Here is a 12,338-nt window from a genome sequence, read left to right as displayed (position 1 = left end):
GTGGCACTGCCCCACCCCCCTGAGGCGACTGTGGCAGGACCGAGCCAGCGCACACAATCTACATATGCCTCTGGAACCTGAGATAAAACAGCACTCTCGGCACAAGATAAGTGATTTTGTCTAATTTACCGTGGGGATCTAATAGCCTCTGCTTTTGAAAGAACTGTCTCCTATCTATACAATCCCTCCTCCCTCTGCCCCAGCTGGCTTCATTAACAGTTGATTTCCCTGGGCCCGAGATAGGTCCAGCTGTACTCCCTGAGCCATTCTCCTGGCCTTGGAGAAGGAACAAATTAACAAATGGGGGAAAAATACACTGCTGACTCCCCTAATCTGGAAACTCAGAGCAGAAGCAGCTCCAGTCCAGGCACAAGCAGTCCACAGACTTTGTCTTTCACCCCTGCATGGATCCAGGTGGCCCCATTACAGCAGATAGGATTTAGCTGTTATATTGCAAGGGCAAATCTGTTTGAGGTCTGACTGTAACTGTTTCAGCTGTGCGGTAGAGAGGCCGGTTTTTGACGTTTGATACCACTCTGCCTATTAAACAGGGCCCTCACCTACCCATAGCAGGGGCCTGAGAACTGGAGGCTCCACACATGCCACCTAGCCACCCGTAACAGGGGTCCAAAGATAAGTGGTGCCTACCAGTCCTTACAGTTAAAAGCACTGAGTGCCTATGGTATGGCTGCAAAGCCAACCCACCAGAGTGCTCTAGAGAACAGGGACGTGCCTTCCTCATAGACACTCAGGGGAAGGTTGTCAGCCCCCTGCCTTCCTCAGAGTGTGATCCCCTGCTGCTACTGGAAATCTGTGCATACACCAATCACCACTGCTCCTCTAAGATCGTAGGTGAGAGCCTGCACCATATAACAGGTGACCAACTACCTGGACACCTGAGCTGAATCTATACAAGAATAGTGAATGGACTCCTAGGCTGATATACCTGGTAACAGCTCTAGCCATCTGGTGACAGGACATTAGTGCTTCAGAGGCTCCAGTAGTCAATTTAGCTCACTCTAGTTTTTTTTTTTTTTTTTTTTAGTCTGTTTGGGTATATTGAAACAAAACGAAGCAAGAAGCTGGGACAGAGAGGCGGGGCAAAGATGGCGGACTAGGTGGACGCTACCGCGGATCCCTCTTGCAACAAAGACTCGGAAAAACAAATGAATTGATCACATACATAACGATCTACGAACTCTGAACAAAAAACACAGACTTAGAGACGGAGAATGAACAAATACGGGCAGACAGCGATCGTCTTCAGAACTAGGAGCCAGCGTACCAGCTGGTTACCTGGAAAAACTAGTTTCCCAGTGATGGCTCGGAGACAGCAGTCCATATCAAACCACATAAAGAAACAGACCATGACAGCTTCTCCGACCCCCCAAACAAAAGAATCAAAATCTTTCCCAAATGAAGATACAATCCTGGAATTATCAGATACAGAATATAAAAAACTAATTTACAGAATGCTTAAAGATATCACAAATGAAATTAGGATAACTGCAGAAAAAGCCAAGGAACACACTGATAAAACTGTTGAAGAACTCAAAAAGATTATTCAAGAACATAGTGGAAAAATTAATAAGTTGCAAGAATCCATAGAGAGACAGCATGTAGAAATCCAAAAGATTAACAATAAAATTACAGAATTAGACAACGCAACAGGAAGTCAGAGGAGCAGACTCGAGCAATTAGAATGTAGACTGGGACTTCTGGAGGACCAGGGAATCAACACCAACATAACTGAAAAAAAAATCAGATAAAAGAATTAAAAAAAATGAAGAAACGCTAAGAATCATGTGGGACTCTATCAAGAAGGATAACTTGCGAGTGATTGGAGTCCCAGAACAGAGAGGGGGGACAGAAAACACAGAGAAAACAGTTGAAGAACTCCTGACAGAAAACTTCCCTGACATCATGAAAGACGAAAGGATAGCTATCCAAGATGCTCATCGAACCCCATTTAAGATTGATCCAAAAAGAAAAACACCAAGACATATTATCATCAAACTTGCCAAAACCAAAGACAAACAGAAAATTTTAAAAGCAGCCAGGGACAAAAGAAAGGTCTCCTTCAAGGGAGAATCAATAAGAATAAGTTCAGACTACTCAGCAGAAACCATGCAGGCAAGAAGGGAATGGGACGACGTATACAGAGCACTGAAGGAGAAAAACTGCCAGCCAAGGATCATATATCCAGCAAAACTCTCTCTCAAATATGAAGGAGAAATTAAGATATTTACAGATAAACACAAGTTTAGAGAATTTGCAAAAACCAAACCAAGACTGCAAGAAATGCTAAAGGAGATTGTTCGGCCTGACGACCAATAATATCAGGTTCCAGCACAATACAAGGTCACAAAACAGAACGTCCTGATATCAACGCAACTCAAATAGGGAAAGCACAAAAACAAACAAATTAAGATTAATTCTAAAAAATAAATAAATAAACAAAATAATACACATAACAGGGAATCATGGAAATCAATAGATAAACGATCACAATAATCAAAAAGAGGGACTAAATATAGGAGGCATTGAACTGCCAGATGGAGAGTGATACAAGGCGATATAGAACGATACAAGTTAGGTTTTTACTTAGAAAAATAGGGGTAAATAATAAGGTAACCACAAAAAGGAATATCAATTCCATAACTCAAGAAAAAAGCCAAGAAAAACGTAACGACTCAACTAACATAAAGTTAAATATTAGGAAAATGAGGATCTCACAATCTACTAAGAAAAACGTCTCAGCACAAAAAAGTATGTGGAAAAATGAAATGGCCAAAAACTCACATGAAAAGGCATCAAAATGACAGCACTAAAAACTTATTTATCTATAATTACACTGAATGTAAATGGACTAAATGCACCAATAAAGAGACAGAGAGTCACGGACTGGATAAAGAAACACGATCCATCTATATGCTGCCTACAAGAGACACACCTTAGACTTAGAGACACAAACTAAAACTTAAAGGATGGAAAAAAATAGATCAAGCAAACAATAAGCAAAAAAGAAGAGGAGTAGCAATATTAATTTCTGACAAAATAGACTCTAGACCTAAATCCGCCACAAAGGATAAAGAAGGACACTATATAATGATAAAAGGGACAATTGATCAGGAAGACATAACCATATTAAATATTTACACACCCAATGACAGGGCTGCAAGATACATAAATCAAATTTTAACAGAATTGAAAAGTGAGATACACAACTCCACATTTATAGTAGGAGACTTCAACACACCACTTTCGGAGAAGGACAGGACATCCAGTAAGAAGCTCAATAGAGACACGGAAGACCTACTTACAACAATCAACCAACTTGACCTCATTGACTTATACAGAGCTCTCCACCCAACTGCTGCAAAATATACTTTTTTTTCTAGTGCACATGGAACATTCTCTAGAATAGACCACATATTAGGTCATAAAACAAATCTTTGCAGAATCCAACACATCAAAATATTACAAAGCATCTTCTCAGACCACAAGGCAATGAAACTAGAAATCAATAACAGAAAAACTAGGGAAAAGAAATCAAATACTTGGAAAATGAACAATACCCTCCTGAAAAAAGACTGGGTTATAGAAGACATCAAGGAGGGAATAAGGAAATTCTTAGAAAGCAACGAGAATGAAAACACTTCCTATCAAAACCTCTGGGACACAGCAAAAGCAGTGCTCAGAGGCCAATTTATATCGATAAATGCACACATACAAAAAGAAGAAAGAGCCAAAATCAGAGAACTGTCCCTACAACTTGAACAAATAGAAAGTGAGCAACAAAAGAATCCATCAGGCACCAGAAGAAAACAAATAATAAAAATTAGAGCTGAACTAAATGAATTAGAGAACAGAAAAACAATTGAAAGAATTAACAAAGCCAAAAGCTGGTTCCTTGAAAAAATTGACAAAATTGATAAACCATTGGCTAGACTGACTAAAGAAAAACAGGAAAGCAAACAAAAAACCCGAATAAGAAACGAGAAGGACCACATCACAACAGAGCCAAATGAAATTAAAAGAATCATTTCAGATTACTACGTAAAATTGTACTCTAACAAATTCGAAAACCTAGAAGAAATGGATAAATTCTTGGAAAAATACTACCTACCTAAACTAACACATTCGGAAGTAGAACAATTAAATAGACCCATAACAAAAAAAGAGATTGAAACGGTAATCAAAAAACTTCCAACAAAAAAAAGTCCTGGCCCAGACGGCTTCACTGCAGAGTTCTACCAAACCTTCAGAGAAGACTTAACACCACTACTACTGAAGGTATTTCAAAGCATAGAAAAAGACGGAATATTACCCAACTCATTCTATGAAGCTACCATCTCCCTGATACCAAAACCAGGTAAAGACATTACAAAAAAAGAAAATTATAGACCAATATCCCTCATGAACACAGATGCAAAAATCCTCAACAAAATTCTAGCCAATAGAATCCAACAACACATCAAAAAAATAATTCACCCTGATCAAGTAGGATTTATACCAGGTATGCAAGGCTGGTTTAATATCAGAAAAACCATTCATGTAATCCATCACATAAATAAAACAAAAGATAAAAACCACATGATCTTATCAATTGATGCAGAAAAGGCATTTGACAAAGTCCAACACCTATTTATGATAAAAACTGTTACCAAAATAGGAATTGAAGGAAAATTCCTCAACATAATAAAGGGCATCTATGCAAAGCCAACAGCCAATATCACTCTAAATGGAGAGAACCTGAAAGCATTTCCCCTGAGAACGGGAACCAGACAAGGATGCCCTTTATCACCGCTCTTATTCAACATCGTACTTGAAGTCCTAGCCAGGGCAATTAGGCTAGACAAAGAAATAAAGGGTATCCAGATTGGCAAGGAAGAAGTAAAGCTATCACTATTTGCAGATGACATGATCGTATACATGGAAAACCCTAAGGAATCCTCCAGAAAACTACTGAAACTAATAGAAGAGTTTGGCAGAGTCTCAGGTTATAAAATAAACATACAAAAATCACTTGGATTCCTCTACATCAACAAAAAGAACACCAAAGAGGAAATAACCAAATCAATACCATTCACAGTAGCCCCCAAGAAGATAAAATACTTAGGAATAAATCTTAACAAGGATGTAAAAGACCTATACAAAGAAAACTATAAAACTCAGCTACAAGAAATTCAAAAGGACCTACTTAAGTGGAAAAACATACCCTGCTCATGGATAGGAAGACTTAACCTAGTAAAAATGTCTATTCTACCAAAAGCCATCTATACATGTAACGCACTTCCAATCCAAATACCAATGTCATATTTTAAGGGGATAGAGAAGCAAATCACTAATTTCATATGGAAGGGAAAGAACCCCCGGATAAGCAAAGCATTACTGAAAAAGAAGAAGAAAGTGGGAGGCCTCACTCTACCTGATTTCAGAACCTATTATACAGCTACAGTAGTCAAAACAGCCTGGTACTGGTACAACAACAGGCACATAGACCAATGGAACAGAATTGAGAACCCAGATATAAATCCATCCATGTATGAGCAGCTGATATTTGACAAAGGACCAGTGTCAGTCAATTGGGGAAACAATAGTCTTTTTAACAAATGGTGCTGGCATAACTGGATATCCATTTGCAAAAGAATGAAACAGGACCCATACTTCACACCATGCACAAAAACTAACTCCAAGTGGATCAAAGATCTAAACATAAAGACTAAAACGATAAAGATCATGGAAGAAAAAATAGGGACAACCCTAGGAGCCCTAATACAGGGCATAAACAGAATACAAAACATTACCAAAAATGATGAAGAGAAACCAGATAACTGGGAGCTCCTAAAAATCAAACACCTATGCTCATCTAAAGACTTCACCAAAAGAGTAAAAAGACCACATACAGACTGGGAAAGAATATTCAGCTGTGACATCTCTGACCAGCGCCTGATCTCTAAAATCTACATGATTGTGTCAAAACTCAACCACAAAAAGACAAACAACCCAATCAAGAAGTGGGCAAAGGATATGAACACACATTTCACTAAAGAAGATATTCAGGCAGCCAACAGATACATGAGAAAATGCTCTCGATCATTAGCCATTAGAGAAATGCAAATTAAAACTACGATGAGATTCCATCTCACACCAACTAGGCTGGCATTAATCCAAAAAACACAAAATAATAAATGTTGGAGAGGCTGCGGAGAGATTGGAACTCTCATACACTGCTGGTGGGATTGTAAAATGGTACAACCACTTTGGAAATCCATCTGGCGTTATCTTAAACAGTTAGAAATAGAACTACCATACAACCCAGAAATCCCACTCCTCGGAATGTACCCTAGAGATACAAGAGCCTTCACACAAACAGATATATGCACACCCATGTTTATTGCAGCTCTGTTTACAATAGCTAAAAGCTGGAAGCAACCAAGATGTCCGTCAACGGATGAATGGGTAAATAAATTGTGGTATATTCACACAATGGAATACTACGCATCGATAAAGAACAGTGACGAATCTCTGAAACATTTCATAACATGGAGGAATCTGGAAGGCATTATGCTGAGCGAAATGAGTCAGAGGCAAAAGGACAAATATTGTATAAGACCACTATTATAAGATCTTGAGAAATAGAAAAAATGGAGAAGAACACATACTTTTGTGGTTACAAAGAGGGGAGGGAGGGAGGGAGGGAGGGAGAGGTTTTTTTTATTGATCAATCAGTAGATAAGAACTGCTTTGGGTGAAGGGAAAGACAACACTCAATACAAGGAAGGTCAGCCTAATTGGACTGGACTAAAAGCAAAGAGGTTTCCGGGATTAAATGAGAGCTTCAAAGGTCAGAGGAGCAGGGGCTGGGGTCTGGGGAACATGGTTTGAGGGGACTTCTAAGTCAATGGGCAAAATAATTCTATTATGAAAACATTCTGCATCCCACTTTGAATTGTGGCGTCTGGGGTCCTAAATGCCAACAAGCGGCCATCTAAGATACATCATTTGGTCTCAACCCACCTGGAGCAAAGGCAAAGGAGGAACACCAAGGTCACACGACAACTAAGAACCCAAGAGACAGAAAGGGCCACATGAACCAGAGACCTACATTATCCTGAGACCAGAAGAACTAGTTGGTGCCCGGCCATAATTGATGTCTGCCCTGTCAGGGAGCACAACAGAGAACTCCTGAGGGAGCAGGAGACCAATGGGATACAGACCCCAATTTCTCATAAAAAGACCATACCTAATGGTATGACTGCGACTAGAGGAATCCCAGAGACAAAGCTCCCCAGAACTTCTGATGGCACAGGACAGGAACCATCCCCGAAGACAACTCATCAGGCATGAAAAGGACTGGTCAGCGGAGGGGAGAGAGATGCTGATAAAGAGTGAGCTAATTAAATCAGGTGGACACTGGAGAGTATGTTGGCAACTCTTGACTGGAGGGGGCATGGGAAGATAGAGAGAGAGGGAAGATGGGAAAATTGGCACGAAACGAGAGACTGAAAGGGCTGACTCAATAGGGGGAGGGCAAGTGGGAGAAGGGAGTAAGATGTATGTAAACTTACATGTGACAGACTGATTGGAATTGTAAATGTTCACTTGAAGCTTAATAAAAATTAATTAAAAAAAAAAAGAAGCTAGGGCACAGTGAGCAAACATAAAATAATTAAATTAATACAAATGGTGTAAAGAGTTCTAAGCAGCTATATTTCTAATGGGCTGGTATGAGGGAGGAAAAGAGATGAGAAAAGAAATGATATACATAGTTAGAAAAGGTTTTGACTGTAGACACTTGGAGTAGAGAAGTTACACAAGGAGATTTGTATTTTAGAAAATTCACCTTCTAAATATGACTCTATTTGAGTGGAAAAGTTCAACTTTGCATTTAAAGAAATAAGTGCTGCTGATAAGCCATACTGGAGCAAACTAATATGCACACATGGACACACATAGACACAGACCCAAACATTTAAGCGTACCATAGTGTTTATGACTGATGGAAATTGCTCATAACAACGTAACCAGGTTTTGAACATTGCTCAGTGTAATATTGGTATTATTCCTTCTCTCTCCCTTCCTCCTTCCTTTTTTCTCTAAATATTTATTGAATTCTTCCATCAGCAGAAAGACTCTCCATTTAGACATGTATAGTTACATGTATGTGCATATATGTTTTGTAGACCATTTTAGGCAGAAATATTGAGGGAAAGGCAAATGCAAAATACTCAAAGTTCTTAAAGTTGACTTTTGTGCTTTTGCTGTTCAAGTCTATGTGAGCAAATAAAAACCACATGTGGATTGATATCCCTCAGTGAATGAAGGTAAACTTTTTTGGGGTAAAATATCTGGTCTGCAGGCCTACCACTTTTTCCATTTTGTATTGGTGTTTTCGTCTCTATTTTATACGTTCAATTTTGGCTTAAAGAAAATGTTTGTATGTGAAGTGGTAAAAGAGCCAAAGAGTTATAGCACTTTTTTTTTTAAAAGATAAACAGTGGACCCTGTCACAGTAATGAGTATACTTCTTAAATAAATAATTTATCACTGTAGTCTTGCCCTCCAGCATTTATAAAGTCACTTTTTAGAATTTAAAATCAGGCACAACCTCTAGAAAGAGCAGAGATAAATATCCATTAATAGGAAATAGGCTAAATGATTTTGGGTAGATCCTTGCTTGGAATGCCATACAGGCATTAACAAATTATGATGTAGACCTGGAGGTTATACAAGTATAGTATTATTTACGTAAAAATAGTGTTTATGTATGTACATAGAAAATTCACTAAAATAGTGTTCACCAATATATATATGTCAGTGTAGTAGGGCTGTAGGAGTTCAGTTTTTCAAGTTCAACTTTCACATTTATAATTTTTGTTTTGCAGAAATAAAGATAAATTAGCCAGTTTGTCTGATTATGGCACTTGTCTTACAGTTTTCATATGCTGTCTTATGCATTACTTTTGGTGTTATGTAATTCATATTATTTTATCCTTTATGTTCACTTCAATTCAACAGACATTGTTTACCTGTTAAATGGTGTGGTGGAAGGTGTGCGTGCTTAGATTACTTTAATCGGGGTTAAAATCCAAGCCTACCATTTATAAACTGGGTGGCGCTGGGCAAATTACATTTCCTCTCTGTGTTTGTTTCCTCATCTGTAAAATGTATTCTAATAAAATGTACCTTACTTATTGTCATTGGAAACCCTGGTGGTGTAGTGGTTAAGTACTACGGCTGCTAACCAAGAGGTTGGCAGTTCGAATTCACCAGGCGCTCCATGGAAACTCTATGGGGCAGTTCTACACTGTCCTATAGGGTCGCTATGAGTCGGAATCGACTCGACGGCACTGGGTTTGGTTTGGTTTTGATACCTATTGTCATTATCAGAGATACTGTTTAAGAGTTCCAAGCACAGTAACTAGTTCTTTTATATATTGGGTACTTAATAAATGATATTCCTCCTCCTCCTACTGCTAGTGTCATGTGTATATACCAGATGCCCAGTATGATAATGTGCTAAGCGATAAGAATTCAAAGATAAACACACTCAGACTCCTGCCCTCTTCCCTCAGAAGTTCATCAAAGTAGGGATAGAAAAAATAAGCAAATCAGGTCTTATGCAACATGATTTATGGTATCCTTGTGAGAAAAGGAATGCAAATAAGATATGTGGACAAAAGGAAGGAGATTTCCGGCAGAGGGAATAAGCAGCCAAATGTTTTCTTACGTATATACTGTACCTTCATACTCTCAGTCATCTCAGTCTCCTGCCTACTCTCTCTCTCACTCTCTCTGTCATTCTTAGAAATTTTGGGGGTTCGATAGTATCTTAGTGCTATCCTTCTATGAACTATGTAAAGTTTTAAAATTTATAGATTGTCAACCTCTTCCAGTTATAAGGAGTCCGAGGATTTTGCATTTTGTGAAAAATGAACTAGGTGGCTTCTAAGTTCCTCCAAATTTAAGTGGTAAGTAATTTCCATGATATGTGGATAATATCTGTCTTATATTTTTATTATGCATACCAAATAAGCTATAACATTCAAATAACTGAAAAGGGATAAGTGTGACAGAAGAAAAAATGTAATTGCAAAGCACCAAACTTCTGCAGTGTGCAGTGCAATGCAGACTTTTGTCAGATGCCCTGTTTTGAGTAGACTTGACAATGACCACCCTTAAGGGATATGTCATGAATTGAATTGTGTCCCCCCAAAATACCTGTCAACTTGGCTAGGTCAAGATTCCCAGTATTGTATGATTGTCTACCATTTTGTCATCTGATGTGATTTCCCTATGTGTTGTAGATCCTATCACTATGATGTAATGAGATGGATTAGCGGCAGTTATAAGATTAAATAGTGTCGTAAGCCAATCTCTTTTGAGATGTAAAAGAGAGAAGTGAGCAGAGAGACACAGGGACCTCATACCACCAAGAAAGCAGCCCTGGGAGCAAAGCATATTCTTTGGACCTGGGATTCCTGTGCAGAGAAGCTCCTAGTCCAGGGCAAGATTGATGAGAAGGACCTTCCCCCAGAGCTGACAGAGAGAGAAAGCCTCCCTTGGAGTTGAGGCCCTGAATTTGGACTTCTAGCCTACTAGACTGTGAGAAAATAAATGTCTGTTAAAGCCATCCACTGGTATTTCTGTTATAGCAGCACTAGATGGCTAAGACAGGATCCATTTCATTGATGCTCACGGGCTCAGTTCAAAAGATCTTTCCCTTTCTTGCCCTTTTTTTCCCATGCAAACTGACTGTGCCTTGTTTTCCCAGCCTAATGTGACCTTTTCTGCCTTGTCATTTTGGATCTTGATTCTGGAAGAATTAGTAATCAGAAGAGGAATGGAGGAAGGATTTTTATTGGATGAGAACTTTTGGAGTTGGTTTGATGAGCTTCAATCTAAAGTAGACTTCTTATTAAGCCATTGGAAAGCTTATTTAAAAAACTGTCATAGGGACTAGAACTGTGAGTTACTGACCCTGATATTGCAAAGATTTCGAATCAGGAAGCTTCTATTTGAATCTGGTATCTCCAGAGTGATGCTTTGCTTCTTTGCTCTTTTTTTTTTTAATTTCCCTTGGGCTTATGATACCTTATATTTCAGAGCATTATGATGGCCTTTACTTATACTGAGCAAGGATACATTTGGCTATTTTTGTTGAAACCAGAACAAGGTTAACTGCTCTCTCCATGCACATAATTATGACTTTTTTGGCTTATTTTCACTCACTTTACTGTCTATAAATGCAGCTTTATGGAGAAGAGATTTCTTTTCAAGTAAAATTGAAAACATGTTAAATTATGAAATGAAGCAAAAAATTGAAGTTTCCTGTTTGGAAAATCTAACTGGATCTGTAACAAAATTGTGATCTGATGAAAAGGAGAGAGAAAATAGTTAAAAGTGGAAGTGATCCAAAACAGCAACCTTATAATTAACAAACCTGAAGCCTCTTGTGAGTTTCTGAATTGTGAATATCTTTTACCATCATATCTTCCATTGCTTCATTTTTAGGTAATAATGACAGATAGAAAACATGCGGCAGGAAGCACTAAATATCTCAGGAGAGAAGGCGATTTCCAGCCAAGTTTTGTGAGACTCAGGGATTTCAGATAGATTGGATCAGATCCAAATGTCGAATTCAAACAGTTGATTCTTCTTCTAACAACGACCTCCGAACGATGAGATTCAGTTGTTACTTCATATAGTAGAGGCAAAGAAAGGAAGAATTGGAGAGGAGCGGGAGGATGAGAAGCCAAGGATTTCTAGAAGAAAAAAAAAAGCCTTAGCTGTGCCTTTTTACTCAGGTAGTGCTGAGGACTGTCGGAGGAGGAGAGGGGAACGGGTTAGGCAGCTGTGCTGCCTCAAACACCCCCAAGGAAGTTGACGAATATCTATGTCTTACTTTGTCTACTTAAAACAATGTCTTCTTAAAACAAAAATATTAATTCTATTACTGAGATTCTGTTGCATTGTGGCCAAAGAAGTTATTGCCTAAAGAATAAAACTGGTTGTTGTTTTGCTCTTAATTAGAAAACTCTCCTGGTCATTTATACTCCTAGAAGTAAAATGAAGCACTTTGTTTAGGTACTTGGGTTGTTGATTTTGGAATTGCAGAGATGTCTTCGAGGGCTTCCTTCCTTTTGTGGCCCCTTCCCCCACAAATTCTGTCCCCGACGGTAACTAACTACTAAGTAAAATACTTAATAAAATATGCTCAGCCTGTATACATCTGATGTGAATTCTGATCGTCCTACTTTGATGAACCAAATAGCAGTGATCGGTCACTTTGGATTCATAATGACATAGTTTTACTACATGAAGACACTGAG

The sequence above is a fragment of the Loxodonta africana genome, chromosome 4 (genome assembly GCF_030014295.1).
Source record: "Loxodonta africana isolate mLoxAfr1 chromosome 4, mLoxAfr1.hap2, whole genome shotgun sequence".
NCBI classification, from domain to species: domain Eukaryota; kingdom Metazoa; phylum Chordata; class Mammalia; order Proboscidea; family Elephantidae; genus Loxodonta; species Loxodonta africana.
Note: the sequence above shows the minus strand (reverse complement) of the source record.